The sequence below is a fragment of the Grammomys surdaster genome, unplaced genomic scaffold (genome assembly GCF_004785775.1).
Source record: "Grammomys surdaster isolate TR1022 unplaced genomic scaffold, NIH_TR_1.0 752, whole genome shotgun sequence".
Classification (NCBI taxonomy): Eukaryota; Metazoa; Chordata; class Mammalia; order Rodentia; family Muridae; genus Grammomys; species Grammomys surdaster.
In genome coordinates, this window is record NW_021605171.1 from 5,457,778 (window position 1) to 5,471,015 (window position 13,238).

The 13,238-nt window shown below is 39.3% G+C and overlaps 1 long non-coding RNA gene across 1 annotated transcript; it reads right to left on the reverse strand.

Annotated features, from left to right (window-relative positions):
- Positions 1–2,133: 2,133 nt before the first annotated feature.
- Positions 2,134–8,116, reverse strand: LOC114633817. The gene is made up of 3 exons (XR_003713245.1): positions 7,947–8,116; positions 2,862–2,974; positions 2,134–2,237 (listed from the first exon to the last, which is right to left on the reverse strand). It is a non-coding gene; the product is annotated as an uncharacterized LOC114633817 (long non-coding RNA).
- Positions 8,117–13,238: the final 5,122 nt, after the last annotated feature.

A 13,238-nucleotide genomic window follows, 5' to 3' on the forward strand; every position in this document is an offset into this window, starting at 1 on the left:
TTGACCACCATCTCCTTCCTAACCCCATTCTTCACTTCAAATCAATTTACTACTTTGATTTTTTTATCAGCTTTGGTGAATTTATAATGCATTTATAATTGCATTTGTGAGATAATGGATTGGGGAAACTCTGATAACATAAAAATTGTGCTATCTAAGGAGACAATAAAATTATATGTTGTAATGAGACCAGATTGAGCTTGTGGCATTTTGAGCCCTGCTGCAATCTTGCACCCTGTCCCATTGAGCTGCACATACAAGTCTCATTATGGCTAATTGTAGTTTCACTCCACAACCACATCAAAAGGAAGCAAACAGACTGCTTCTGCTCTGTGGGTTTTGTAATCCTTTCCATATTGTATAATGAAATCCAATTTCACTTTCATATTTAAGATACTGAGTCTTCTTACTCCAATACTTGCCTATTGTTAGCTTTCCTGCATTCCTTGAAGTTCCTTAGAATGTTCATATGCATACATTAAAATGAAAAGCTAACTATACTTTAAAGGTCTTTCTCTTGATCAAAACCAACAAATACTAAGAAGATATTTATCTGCTGGATTAGTGTTAGTATAATTAAAGAAAACTTCTAGAATTGGTGATCTGGATAGGTTCTTTAATAACGTAAAAAAATATCAAGTTATTTCAAAGTTAGGATATAATGCTTTCCCTGTTAAAATACACGAAATGCTTAATATCAACAATATTGCAGCACACACACAGACAACCCAACTAAAGGTTGCTTGGTTTTCTTGCCAGAATCTCTAATTGTGCCAAACCTCAGGCTTTGTAATGATCATGCTCTACAAACCTTTTCAGAACTGTAAGATGCCCCAGAAAGGGTAGGCAGATCGTGACACTGTCCTCTGTGTCCTTCAGCTGTGCTTTCTTCAGAGATTCCCCACAAGTTCCTTCCCCTCATGTCCTCTCTTTTTTGTTCCTCCTTGAGCACATACAAAATGAACAGTTTTATTATAAGGAGCTCCCAAGTCTTTAGAGCTCACTGAAGCTCTTTGACATCATTTGTGGAATGCTGAACCAGCTTCAAACTGAACGAAAGGCAAAAATCTCGGTCCTACGTCTCTCTTCTTGAGACATTCAAGAGAAATCTTCCTGAGCATACCAAAAGTGCTATACTTCTTTCCTTGTTGAACCACTTCAGTGTTGTCTGCTTGCCCTTCTGAAAATTCAACCTTCCATAGGCTGTAGTCTCCTTTTCCTTTGTTGCCACCTGACTAGCCTCTGAGGCTCTCTATCTATGTGTTTGGGTCCCCTTCAGTCCCCTTGTAGGCCTGCATACACTTTCCATCCCCTACCTTGACCGCGGCAGCTTCTTTCCCGGTACATTCTATATACAGTACCTGCGAAACTCTTCGAAACTTCATTCACTATTTTGACTTGCAATTCAAATCTTGGTCAGATTAAAACTCCAACACGTCAGCATTTGATTTGCTGTGCAGTTGCCCCTGAGAAGTCATGTTCTCTTTGTTCAGCAAACATCTAATGGATAATTAATTAAATGATAGTCAGGAGGGCTTCCAGGGGCTACAGACAGTTAGATACAATCCCCAATAAAGATCAATTCAACAAAGACACAAGTGCCATGAAGAAACAGAGATTGCAGTGTTTACAAAATACAAAAGTAAACAAAATCTCCCTAGAGCCTCAGTAAGAAATCCACCAGGCAGATATTATAGGTTGTTGGGAGCCTCTTATTTAAAATGTTAGTTTATTTGTTGATGATTTCATAACGTATATAATATACGTATGGTCACATTCAACACCATCCAGTTCTCCCAAGTCTCCTCTCCACTTGGACAGCTCTTGGAGTTTTGTTGCTGTTTGGTTTGGTTTTCGTTTTGTTTTTGTTTTTGTTTTTGTTTTTTTGAGGCCCACTGAATTTAACTAGGTTAGCCCACAGGGCCATGGGTGTGGCACTACTCACTGGAGTGTGGATTCCTCACCAGTGGCTCAACCACCAGCAGCCCTCAACTACCAAAAGCTTTCTAGGAAGACACAGGCCTCATGTGCCCCACCCCCATGTATAAATGAATGCTGACAGAGGCTGGTCTTGTGCAGGTAACGGCAGCTCCTGTGACTTTGTGAGTGTAACAGCCATGTCATATCTAGAAAACAGCAGCTCACGGCTCTCCTTCCCATCCTATGGCTCTTCCATTCTTGCTGCTTCCTTTTCTGTGATTTCCCCAGAGCCTTGGAAGGGATCATATGGATGTCTCCTGAGGACCGAGCACCAACAATCATTTAGCACCTTGAAGAGTCTTTCTGGGTTAACTCACTCACTGTGAAGAGAAGCTTTCTGATTAGGAATGAAGCTCTTATCAGCAGTGCAGACAGGCAGTGGCCAAACTCTTGGGTTACATTTCCTTATCCTGTTACTAATGTAAGCAGTGTCCTGATTTACCAGCAGGGATTGGGACAGAAGGCTCCAGCTCAGTTACAGGAGAGGTGGAGACAGGTGGACCCCCACTTCTGCCGTAGTGTGTAACACTGGCAAGGCCATCAGTTGGTTACAGAAAAGTGACTTTTTTTTATCCACCCTCACATTTTCCTAGGCTTTTCCAGTGTATTTCCTAGGCCTGCTGGGCACTTGGCATTTGTTTAACCCTTACTTCATACTTCAACATAGACCTACTTTTATTTTTTGAACATTCATTTTTCATAGGCTGAGAATATAAAAATTTAAAGAGACAGTGCTGATACTACTATAAATCACCTCTCTGTTACTCCTTGTATACTGTAAAAACAGTTTAAAAGGAAATGTCTTACACCCACTGTATGAACTCATAAATAAATAAATAAATAAATAAGTAAGTAAATAAATAAATAAATAAGGCACTAACCTGGTGTTTTTCCAGATCTAAATGTTCATTTGCAGTGGTGTCTGTTGAAAGCCCTCTGTGTCTGTACCCTGACAGATATTGTACTCGTTTGTCATGCAGAGCTGAAAAGATGACTGTGGTAAAGGCAGAAGTTTGAAGTTACCTTATTTTCCTTTGAGTTCTTTCAATACAGTAAACAAGCAAACAAAAAGAAACCATTTCTATTAGTTTCTCCTCTCCATTTAATACTGAATGCTAATATTTCTGAAAAACTATGTGGACACAGTTTTTCTTTTACATGAACAAATTATATTTATGGGAAGATAGAAGAGACTAAAGCTAACATTTTTTTACTTATTCTCTAACGTTCCATGATTATACTTATAAATATTTTATGGCTATGAAGTCTCTACTTGAATACAAAGACATTTAGCAATGTTTTCACATTATAATATTGCAAGTTGTATGAGAGACAAACAGTAAGCAACTGATTTTCCCCCTTAGTTTAGCCTCAATTTTATATTGTTTTGATGAGTATATACAAAGGTAAAGGTATTTTACAGATATAATTGTGACATCAAATCAATATATTCTGAGGGAGGCAGAACATTCTAGGTGGGAATAATTTAATCAGATTGTGGTGGTTTGAATAAGAACGGCTCCCCTTAGGCTCATATATTTGAATGCTCAGAGAGTACCATTAGGAGGTGTAGCCTTGTTGAAGTAGGTGTGGCCTCATTGGAGGAAGTGTATCACTGAAGGCGGGCCTTGAGGTTTCAAATTGAGCCAGGCCCAATCTCTCTTTTCCTGCTGCCTGCTCATGCAGATGTATAACTTTCAGCTACCTTTCCAGTACCATGTTTGCCTGCAAGCTGCCATGCTTCCCACCATGATCGTAATTGACTAAACCTCTATAAGCAAACTCCAATTAAATGCTTCACTTTAGGAATTGCTCTGGCCATGGTGTCTCTTCACAATAGTAGAATACTAAAACACAGATATACACTTTAAGAAAGAAATTTTTGAAGAGGAATGTTACAAAATAACATAAACTGCTCCAGTGTAAGAGGACTCTAGGCAGCTAATAGAGGGAGGGAGAGTCCTTTACATACAACAGAAAGTATATAGAGCCATAGTTCTGCACCGTCTCACAACTAAGTCCTGTCAGCAGCTTAATGATCTACAAGAGGACCTTAAGATTCTTAAAGGCAGGTAGCGTAGTGGTATATTGTTTCCAACTTGCAGAAGCTCTGACCAGAGGTCCCACATAAACTATGCCTGGACTTTTGATTCTCCAAAACTGTAAGACAATAAATATAAGTGGTTTAAAATCACTTTTAAAAAGGTTATGGAGCCTGAAAGATGGCTTAGAAGTTAAGAACATTTGCTATGGGTTCAATACCTAGTACTTAATGTGCAGGCTCACAGCCAACTGTAATTCCCGATCCAGAGGATCAGATTCACTCATATGGTCTCCATCTCAGATACCAGGAATATGCATGGTGCACAGACACACATACATCAAAACACTCAAACACATGGGGAAAAAAGCTACTAGTAACATCTGACACTCTCGTTTGTCATGATCATGTATAAAATCTAATATGCTCTGTTTCAGGAATGAATGTTCATTACCCTGTGTAATGGACACTGACCATTTGACATTAGTGAAAACCCACAGAGATGGTTACCTCCATGCGCTTTAAGGCAGGAAGAGAGAAGCAGTTTGAAATGCTGAACATAAATTGCTCTAAACTAAAGCCCATAGGAATAATTAGAATACAAATCGCAGAACCGGTTCTCTTTAGATGCATGCTGTTCCAGGAATATATATTGCCCTCCTCCAGTATCTCATATACCAGCAAATTGTGAAATGCTCGGTTTCTGTTTTGTTTATCATTTTATGGCATTTTTGCTCCTCCTATTGAAATGGATATTTCATTACAATGTACGCTATCAGCTGCAGTTGTTCCCTCCTGGTTTATCAGGCTCATCTACAGCCAGATCATATCCTATTTCTATTAATAACCCTGCCTGTTACCTGCTAATTGTCATGTATTGATTTACTTAAGCATCCATGGTTGCTGTATAAGAAAGATAACACTTGGCTCTAGGGGGCCTGAAAATTCTTTACTCTGTCAGTGACCTTGACTGAAAGGATAATTAATCTGAACCTCTGGGTGGCATTAAAAGACTTAGACCTTCCTTCCTCCACTAAAGCTTCATCTTCAGGGATGTGAACACATGTTTGTATTTATTCAGGAAACAGCTTATGTAAACTTATTGCCTTCATTTTTCTGCTCAGCTACCAAAATTGCAGATTTTCTATATCCAAGGAAAAGAAAGAAACAGAAATGATTCTAGCAGCTTGCCAAGAATTTGGCTTCTCTTGGGTGTTGCTTTCCATCTGCTGGCTAACCATGTAGCAGTAGCCTGGGAGAGTTTATTTTCCTGTCTAGGATTTGTCATGTGCATAACAAAATGATATTCGCTTATATTACAGGAGGGTTGAAATTAACAAATAGAGTGCTATAAATCTAGAGATCCAGAGTTCTGCAATGTTTCTTTTCCTTTTACTCTTACAAAGACACAGTGAGTTAAAATATGTTTTCAATTATCTTTGAAACTTCCACACTTCCTCTGGCTTCTTGAGACAGGCGAGAGGAAGTTAGATTCAGTGACAGAAACAAGAGAAGAAAAATGCCAAAGGGACTACACATCAGATATCACACCAGGACTGTGCGGAGGTAGAATGGCTTTAAGATACAAGTTTTTTTCCATAAGATATATTGATGTGATTTTGATAGTAGAAAAATGAATTATCTGCTTTCTTTTGATAAGTATCTGTTCTGTTCTTCAGGTTTTACTAATCCCTGAAACTTGCCAAATAACATTTTTTTATCATGTGGAATTACATCTCAACAATCTACTTAGCCGGCTATTTTTATGCCAACTTAATACAAGCTCGAGTCATTTAGGAGGAAGGAGCCTCTAGTGAGAAAATATCCCCATCGGATTGGCTAGCTGACAAACCTGTAGGGCATATTCTTAAATTAGTGATTGGTGTGAAAAGGTCCATCCCATTACAATGGTGTTGCCACCTCTGGGCAGGTGGTCCTGGATGCTATAAGAGAGAAGGCTGAGCAAACCATAGGAGCAAGCCAGTGAGTAGTACACCTTCATGCCTCTGCATTAGCTCTTACTTCTAGGTTCCTGCAGAATTCCCTCAGTAAGGTACTATGACCTGAGAAGTGTAAAATAAAATAAGTCTTTCCTTCCCAGTTATCTTTTAATGATGGTGTTAATCACAGCAATAGAAATCTAAGACAGAACATAAGAAGTCAGGAGTGTGAGCATAGGGGAATGGGGAGGTGTTACTTTGAGGGAACGTTTTTTGCTTCAAATATTCTCAGGTTTCTTTTTCAGTCAAATCCACCTCATTGCTATTCATTTTCTTTCTTGATCAGCAAACCACTAGCTGACCTGAGGCCACCAAGCCTTCCAGGAGCCAAGAGAGAGCTCTTCCTTCCTCCTGATTTGGTAGAGGCAGTTCATTTCTTGCGTAGAGCTCCTGTCCCAGCAATTCTGCATATGTTATTAGCATGACACATTCTGCACCTGTACTAACACCTTGACAATTAGGTTGAATTGCCTGAGCCCCACAGGGAGCAAGGTATGGGAATGGGAAATGTACCAGTATGTTATACCAGCTATAGGCCTTTGACTTTTTAACATTTATTTATGTATTTAATTATTTAGAGAAAGTGTGAAAGTGTGTGTATGCGTGTGTGCATATGCATGTTTGCATGGTGTGTGTGTGTGTGTGTGTGTGTGTGTGTGTGTGTGGATAAGTGCATTCTCATGCCCATGGCCCATATGTTGAGGTCAGAGGCCAACTGGTAAGACATAGCTTTTTCTTTTCACAATGTGGATTCCAGAGATCAAATTCAGGTACGTAGGTTTGATGGCAAGGATCTCAAGTGCCTTTCCCTACTGGACTATAGTAGTCTTTACAGAGAAGAGTAGGATAAAGGCTCCTCTTTAATGTGCAGACCTTACCTAATGACAGCAGAGCCTTCGAAACCCATTCTGTTTTCATCTGTGAGCCCTCTGAGAGAGGTGAGAAGATACAGAAGGAGACATAGAGGCTGGCAGAAAGAGACAGCTATACAGATATCACAGAGGTCAAGATAGCATACTTATTTTAAAGGATATTTCAGCTATTGTATCAGACATGCAAACCTCAGTTTGCCTGTTTTTTTTTTTCTTAGTTTCTTCAAAAAGATTATGTTTGCAGGATGGTAAACGGCAGTGTGATGAAGTGTAAGCTTGTCCGCATTAGCCCGGTAGATGTTCCATTACTCTAAAGTGGTGCTCACTATTTTTAGGCTCTTCAGTCATTTCAGCATTTATCATGAACTAGTGTGTGTGTGTGTGTGTGTGTGTGTGTGTGTCTAAGTCTTTACAAATAACATGAGTTTATTTTTTACAGATCTGGAGTTCAGAAAGTCTAAGATGCAAGTGCCTGTAGATTTTGAGTCTGGGGGTCATGTTCTACCTGAATAGCAGCTTTTTTGTGTTTTCACAAGGCAAAAGGGGCACAGCAGCTCATTTAGTTCCCTTTTATGAAAGTACTAATCCCTGACCAGCTTCCAAAGGGCTTCCATCTTCTGTTGCATTATAGATTAAGTTACAATGTACAACTTTCAGGGAAACAAACACTTTAAGCATAATCATTACTAGTGACAGAATTCTATGATGCATTTAAGAAACACAAATTGACTTAGTGTTTTTCTCAGTTTGGCATCATCCTCCATGTACATCCTACTTAGAAACATTAATATATTCAACAATATCTCTTATATATTTCTGTTTCTCTTACCAGTACATAGTGTGGCTAGTGCTACATGTATAATTGTATGCATCTTAAAATATTAAAAATAAGATAAAAGAGAAACAGTGGTGATAGGTGCCTGACTGTTCAAATAGCTCAGTCAATTTTGTCTCTATGTAGCAAATTATACACACAATAATATCTCTAAGCTGATTCTCAGATGTCTTCAGTTCGTTAACTTAGGTCAATGACGTACCATGGAGCAATCTTACCTATTTGAGACATGGAGAGTGAGGCCTTTGTCATCCTAATAGTAGCAAGAATCCACAGAAGATGATTTTCTTCATTTGCAGGTGTCAATATAGGCATAAAAATAAAAAAGCATACGATCTGGTGTTATACAATATCCAGAAGCCTCTGAAAGTCAGGATGTTGCCATAGGGCCTCTGGTGTCTAGTGGAGATTTTTTAAAAAGGCATTTAACTGTGTTTGGCAGGTTGCTATAATTCTATTCCTTATGAAGAATTATGAATTATGAACTGTCTCATAGAACTTTTTCTAAGAATGAGTGAAACTGTTAACAGAAATCAAAAATGTGGGTAGATTGTAGTCCTTACTATTTAGAAAAAAAGTTGCCTGTCTGTGTACTAGACACTGTCTGGAGAGATCTGCAGGGTTTTGGCCTGACTGGAGGGGCCAAATGCTCCAGAGGTGGTGCAGCTAGCAGCTAGGAGCCAAGATCAGGGCCACCATATGGGAAGTAACATTGGTAAGCTCTGGACGTCTCCAGCAGCAAAAGTTTTGGGAGAGAATTTCTCTTCCCACAAAATGCTATGCTCTATACAACAGATGGTCCATGTCTTTGATTAAACAACTCCTGTGTTCTTTATTCCTTCTGGACGGGTTCTTATATATATTTTGCGGTGGGTTGGGGTCTAAGAGAAGATGCTTCAATTGGCTTAGTCTGAGATGTTAGGGATGTCTCATCTGCAAGTGTTGGGGCTTTGAGCACTGTCCCTATGTGACTGATTGTCACAGTCCTCTCCATGGGGTGTTGTGGTCGTGTGTTCCACTACAGGAACCTGGTTGGGAGTAGATAAAACTCCTACTGTTCTCAGGTAAGAGGGTATGGGGTCTCTGAATCTACTTGACCTTACCAAGTTTTTGTCTAGTGACATGGTTCCACTTGCCCCACAGTAGGTTACCTAAATTTATCCTGTCTACAAGAAATTCAGGCATGGAGGCTGGAGCAGAGACTGAGAGAATGGCCAATGAATAATTGGCCCAACTTGAGACCCAGCCCATGGGCAAGCACCAATTCCTAACACTATTAACGATCCTCTGTTATGCTTGCAGACAGGAGCACGTTGTCCTCGGAGAGGCTCCACCTAGCAGCTGACTCAGACTGATCCACAGCCAAGCAGTGGTTGGGGCTTGGTGACTCTTATGAAAGAATAGGAGGAAGGATTGCAGTCTCCCAAAGGATAGGAACTCCACAGGAAGACCAACAGAGTTAACTAACCTGGACCCTTAGAGTTCCCCAGAGTCTGAACTACCAACTAAAGAATATACACAGACTGACCTAGGCCTCCCTTCACATCTGTATCAGATGTGCAGCTTGGTCTTCATGTGGGTCCCAAACAACTGGAACAGGGGCTACCCCAAAAGCTGTTGCCTGTATGTGGGATATGTTCTTCTAACTAAGCTGCCTTGTCTTGTATCAGTGGAAGAATATCCCCAGGGGGTCCCCTATTCTCCTCAGAGGTGAAGTGGAGGGGGTAGGAAAGGATTATGAGAAGAAGTGACCAGGAGTGGGGGAGTGAGCAAGATGTAAAGTGAATAAGTAAAAAATTTTAAAAAAATCAAGTTGATTAGACCTTAAGACTTTGCATGCGTCTAAGTGTAGAGTGAAAAGATTGTTGTTTGAAAAAGAAAGGGAAAATATTCCTATTGCTTTAGAAGTTAATGGTCTATTTTTATCTCTTGTTCTCTATTAGTTTATAAGCTTGGTTTCCTTTGAAAAGAGGCTAAGGTGCAAAGTTATTTCATTCCTTTGAGATAGCATTTTAAATCTGAAGTAATGAGGGTCTAAAAGATTACAATTGCCTGGATTTTTTTTTTTCAGATTTTAAAGTCGAATCATGATTTGATTGCCTTGTCTGTCAATCCGGGTTGGATATTACCAGGTTGTACAGCCACGAAAGTTCATTACCGACTTTGCTCCAGACTTTGCATGGAATAGTCCCTGTTCTCCCCGCCACACCCAGGTGAGGCAGCCACCTGAGGCTCCTTCCTTAGGCTGGGGGCTGTGGAAAGATCTGCTCCTTTACTAGATTCTGATGAGTCAGCACAAACATGGAACAAACTGATAGAAGATGGACAGAGAGTGCTTTGTGCTCCTGACTTTAGAGTCTGAATTACTTCCCAGGAGACTTACAGCAGAGTCAGTTTAGTACTGTCCTGTCCTGGGCTTTCCTTCAAAAAAAATCCCAGAGACTGAATGCTAAATTGGTCAGTATTTGAAATTTAGCAATTTGGAAAGTTAACTTCTTTCTTTTCTTCTCCTTCTCCTCCTTCTTCTTCTCCTTCTCCTTCTTCTTCCTCTTCCTTTTTCTTTTCTTTTGAGAAGATGGTTCTGTCTATTGCCTAAAGGTTAGATTCCAGTTCTAATTTAGTAAAGAAACAAAATGGCATTGTGAGATGATCCTGTTGATTAGAGGGTTATCATTACTGCATGAGAACCTGAGTTTGGATGTCAGCACTCTCATAAAAACTGGGCTCTGATATCAGCACTGAGGAGGTAGAGACCTGATGCTTCTGAAGGCCTGCTTGCCTACCTTGCCCAATTGGTAAGCTTTAGTGAAAGATTCTATCTCAAAAATAAGGTGGACGACATATGAAAGACTTCTCATGTAAACCTCTGGCTGCCTTTGCCACATACTCACCAACAGTCACACTCACAGATGCACACACATAACCATGTACACATGTGCATACCACAAAAGTAAACAAGTAAATGAAACATGAATGAATGAACAAGGGATCATGTTATTATTATTATTATTATTATTATAGTCTTACATCTTCATCTATCTGGAACATACTGGAATACAACATGCCAGTGCGATATCTGGAAGAATATCTTCTGTTGATAATCCTGGTGGCTATCTCTCCATTTATAACTCTATGAGTTCTGTTTCATAGAGTGTATTAGAGCTTCCATAGTCATATGATTAGTGTTTCAGTCTTATTCACCTTGCTAAAATGTAGGTTTTCTAAAATCAAGTGAATTTCTTCAAAAATACTAGTATTTGTCTAAGGATGAAGAGAAACAATAAAAAATTAAGCCCTACTATAGAGTAGAAACAAGGTAACTAAAGACCACCAGGCTAAAAGCAAATTCAAAGGAATTAGGCTTTCAATTATAAATTCTAAAAAAAATTAGTCCATTCTTTCTTTTGTTCGTCTTTAACTAGTGATATTGGCTGACTAAGGTGCATATTGTTATGAGCTTATCTTCTCTTGCTGACTATTACTGTAAATGAGTGATTGTCGGACCATAGAAGAATATCTTGGTTCTTGGCTGGGCATGAGCCTTGAACCCCGACTCCAATGGAGAAACGACAAAACCTGACTGGAGAGAAGATAAAACAAATGACCACAAAGATAAATGATTTGCAAAGATTAAGCTAATATAAAGATGGTAGAATTAGGTCTCCATAATCTCAGAAAGTGTGATTGTTGAATAGCCAATGGGTTTTTTGATAAATAACATAATATGGTCTCATTTTGATAGGTGATCAGTTTCATCATCCACTTTCATCAGGATTTGTCAATTCATCTGATCTTCTCTTTGAAGACTCTTCATATATTGTCCAGAGTCTTGCTGTGAAGTATAATAACTTTTGACATGGAGTAAGGCTTATGACAGGAAGAAACTCTTCAATATAATCTGTGTACAATAGTACCATAAAAATAATTATAAGGAGAGACCTGTTGAATAATTGACAAAAATCAATGAATAATTGCTTTTTATTGAGAGTATTTCTTAGCAGAAATTACTAGGCAGTGATAAGTGAGTGGGAAATCTTTCACCTCATTGCAGTTATTCCTGCTCAATTTCAATGATGGTTTATCCATTGAGCCAACCAATAGGCATTAGCATGTGAGCTTCACCTGCAGGTCTAGAGGACTTCGTACATTCGGAGTACACACAAAGATCCTTGATGTGATGTTTTTCTGAGGTCCTGGCAGTAAGTGACAGAGAAGGCTGAAACTATGACATTTTCATTCCTGTTCCCAAATTCTTTACTGCTCTGGGACTGGAATGTTATCTGATCCATGAGGATAGTTAAGGCATAGATTTATGTACTGGATCTCTGATACAGAAAACTGAGCAACAGACTTTTATTGAGGCTAGTGATTGCCATGAAGTTGGAGGGTATTTAGGAGGCTGATAGAATTTTTAACAATTATAAGCCAGAAAAATCTCTACATGAATTGTGGAAAAGAAAAACAAAACTAAGAATATGTGCTATTTCTTTACTTATATAGGTCTTACCTCCTAGAAAGACACATCATAAATAATTCATTGCTTTATTTCAGATTCCTTCTTTGTGTATCTGAGATACAAACAGTGACTTCTGGAGTCTTTGTTTAGAATTTAAGCTATCTTCAGCCTTTCCCCATTCCACCAGTAAACCCTAAAAGTACCTGATTTGGAGCTATAGAACAGGTGCAGAACTTCATGAATAAAAAGAACCTTTTAATGTTGAAAAGATACTTTTTAATCCATATTTTTAAAAATGATGTGTTTAACTCACATGACTCCCTGCCCAATATTCAAATACTCAGCATAGCTCCATCAGCATGGGTGGCCTCCCCAGTCTCCTCTCCACTGCTCAGAGGAGGTGAACTATTCTGGACTTTCTGCTGGATGAGGAGGAGAGGCACCAGTCTGTCTTTCATTTGATGTGACTGCAGGATAAGGATCTCATGAGTCCTTTTCTTACTACACTCAATGGTTATGTCACAAGGTAGGGTAAAGCTCCACACTACTCTGTGAATCTTCATCTAAAACAAGGCTTTCAAAGCTGTCTTTGGAAACCATATTCCTAGCAACTAGCTATTATTGGCACCTGAGCTTGAGTCCATCATTCAGGGCCAGAGTAAAGCATTTGCATTAACTGTAAGATTAACCAAAATATGCAGCTGGGACAGTGGGGTATTGTCAAAGGCAGCTTTGACAGCACAGAGTAAACTGAGTCAGACAATGAACTGTGGCATTGGAGATCGGAGTCAAAGCTCGTGGCATCTGATAGGGGTCGGTGCTCACAGCCACCAGTAGGGGCTGCTGCACATGGCAGCCAGTGATTAGAGATAAGAAAGGGATAAATTCAAATACAAACACACACACACACACACACACACACACACACACACACACACACAGTGATTAAAGCAAAAGCAGGCTCTTAACCCCTTCTTATACCCCTTATACAAAGTTTTTCTATTTAGAAAGAATATTATCTCAAAGTCACAAGTTACACATTGTCTGGAAACAG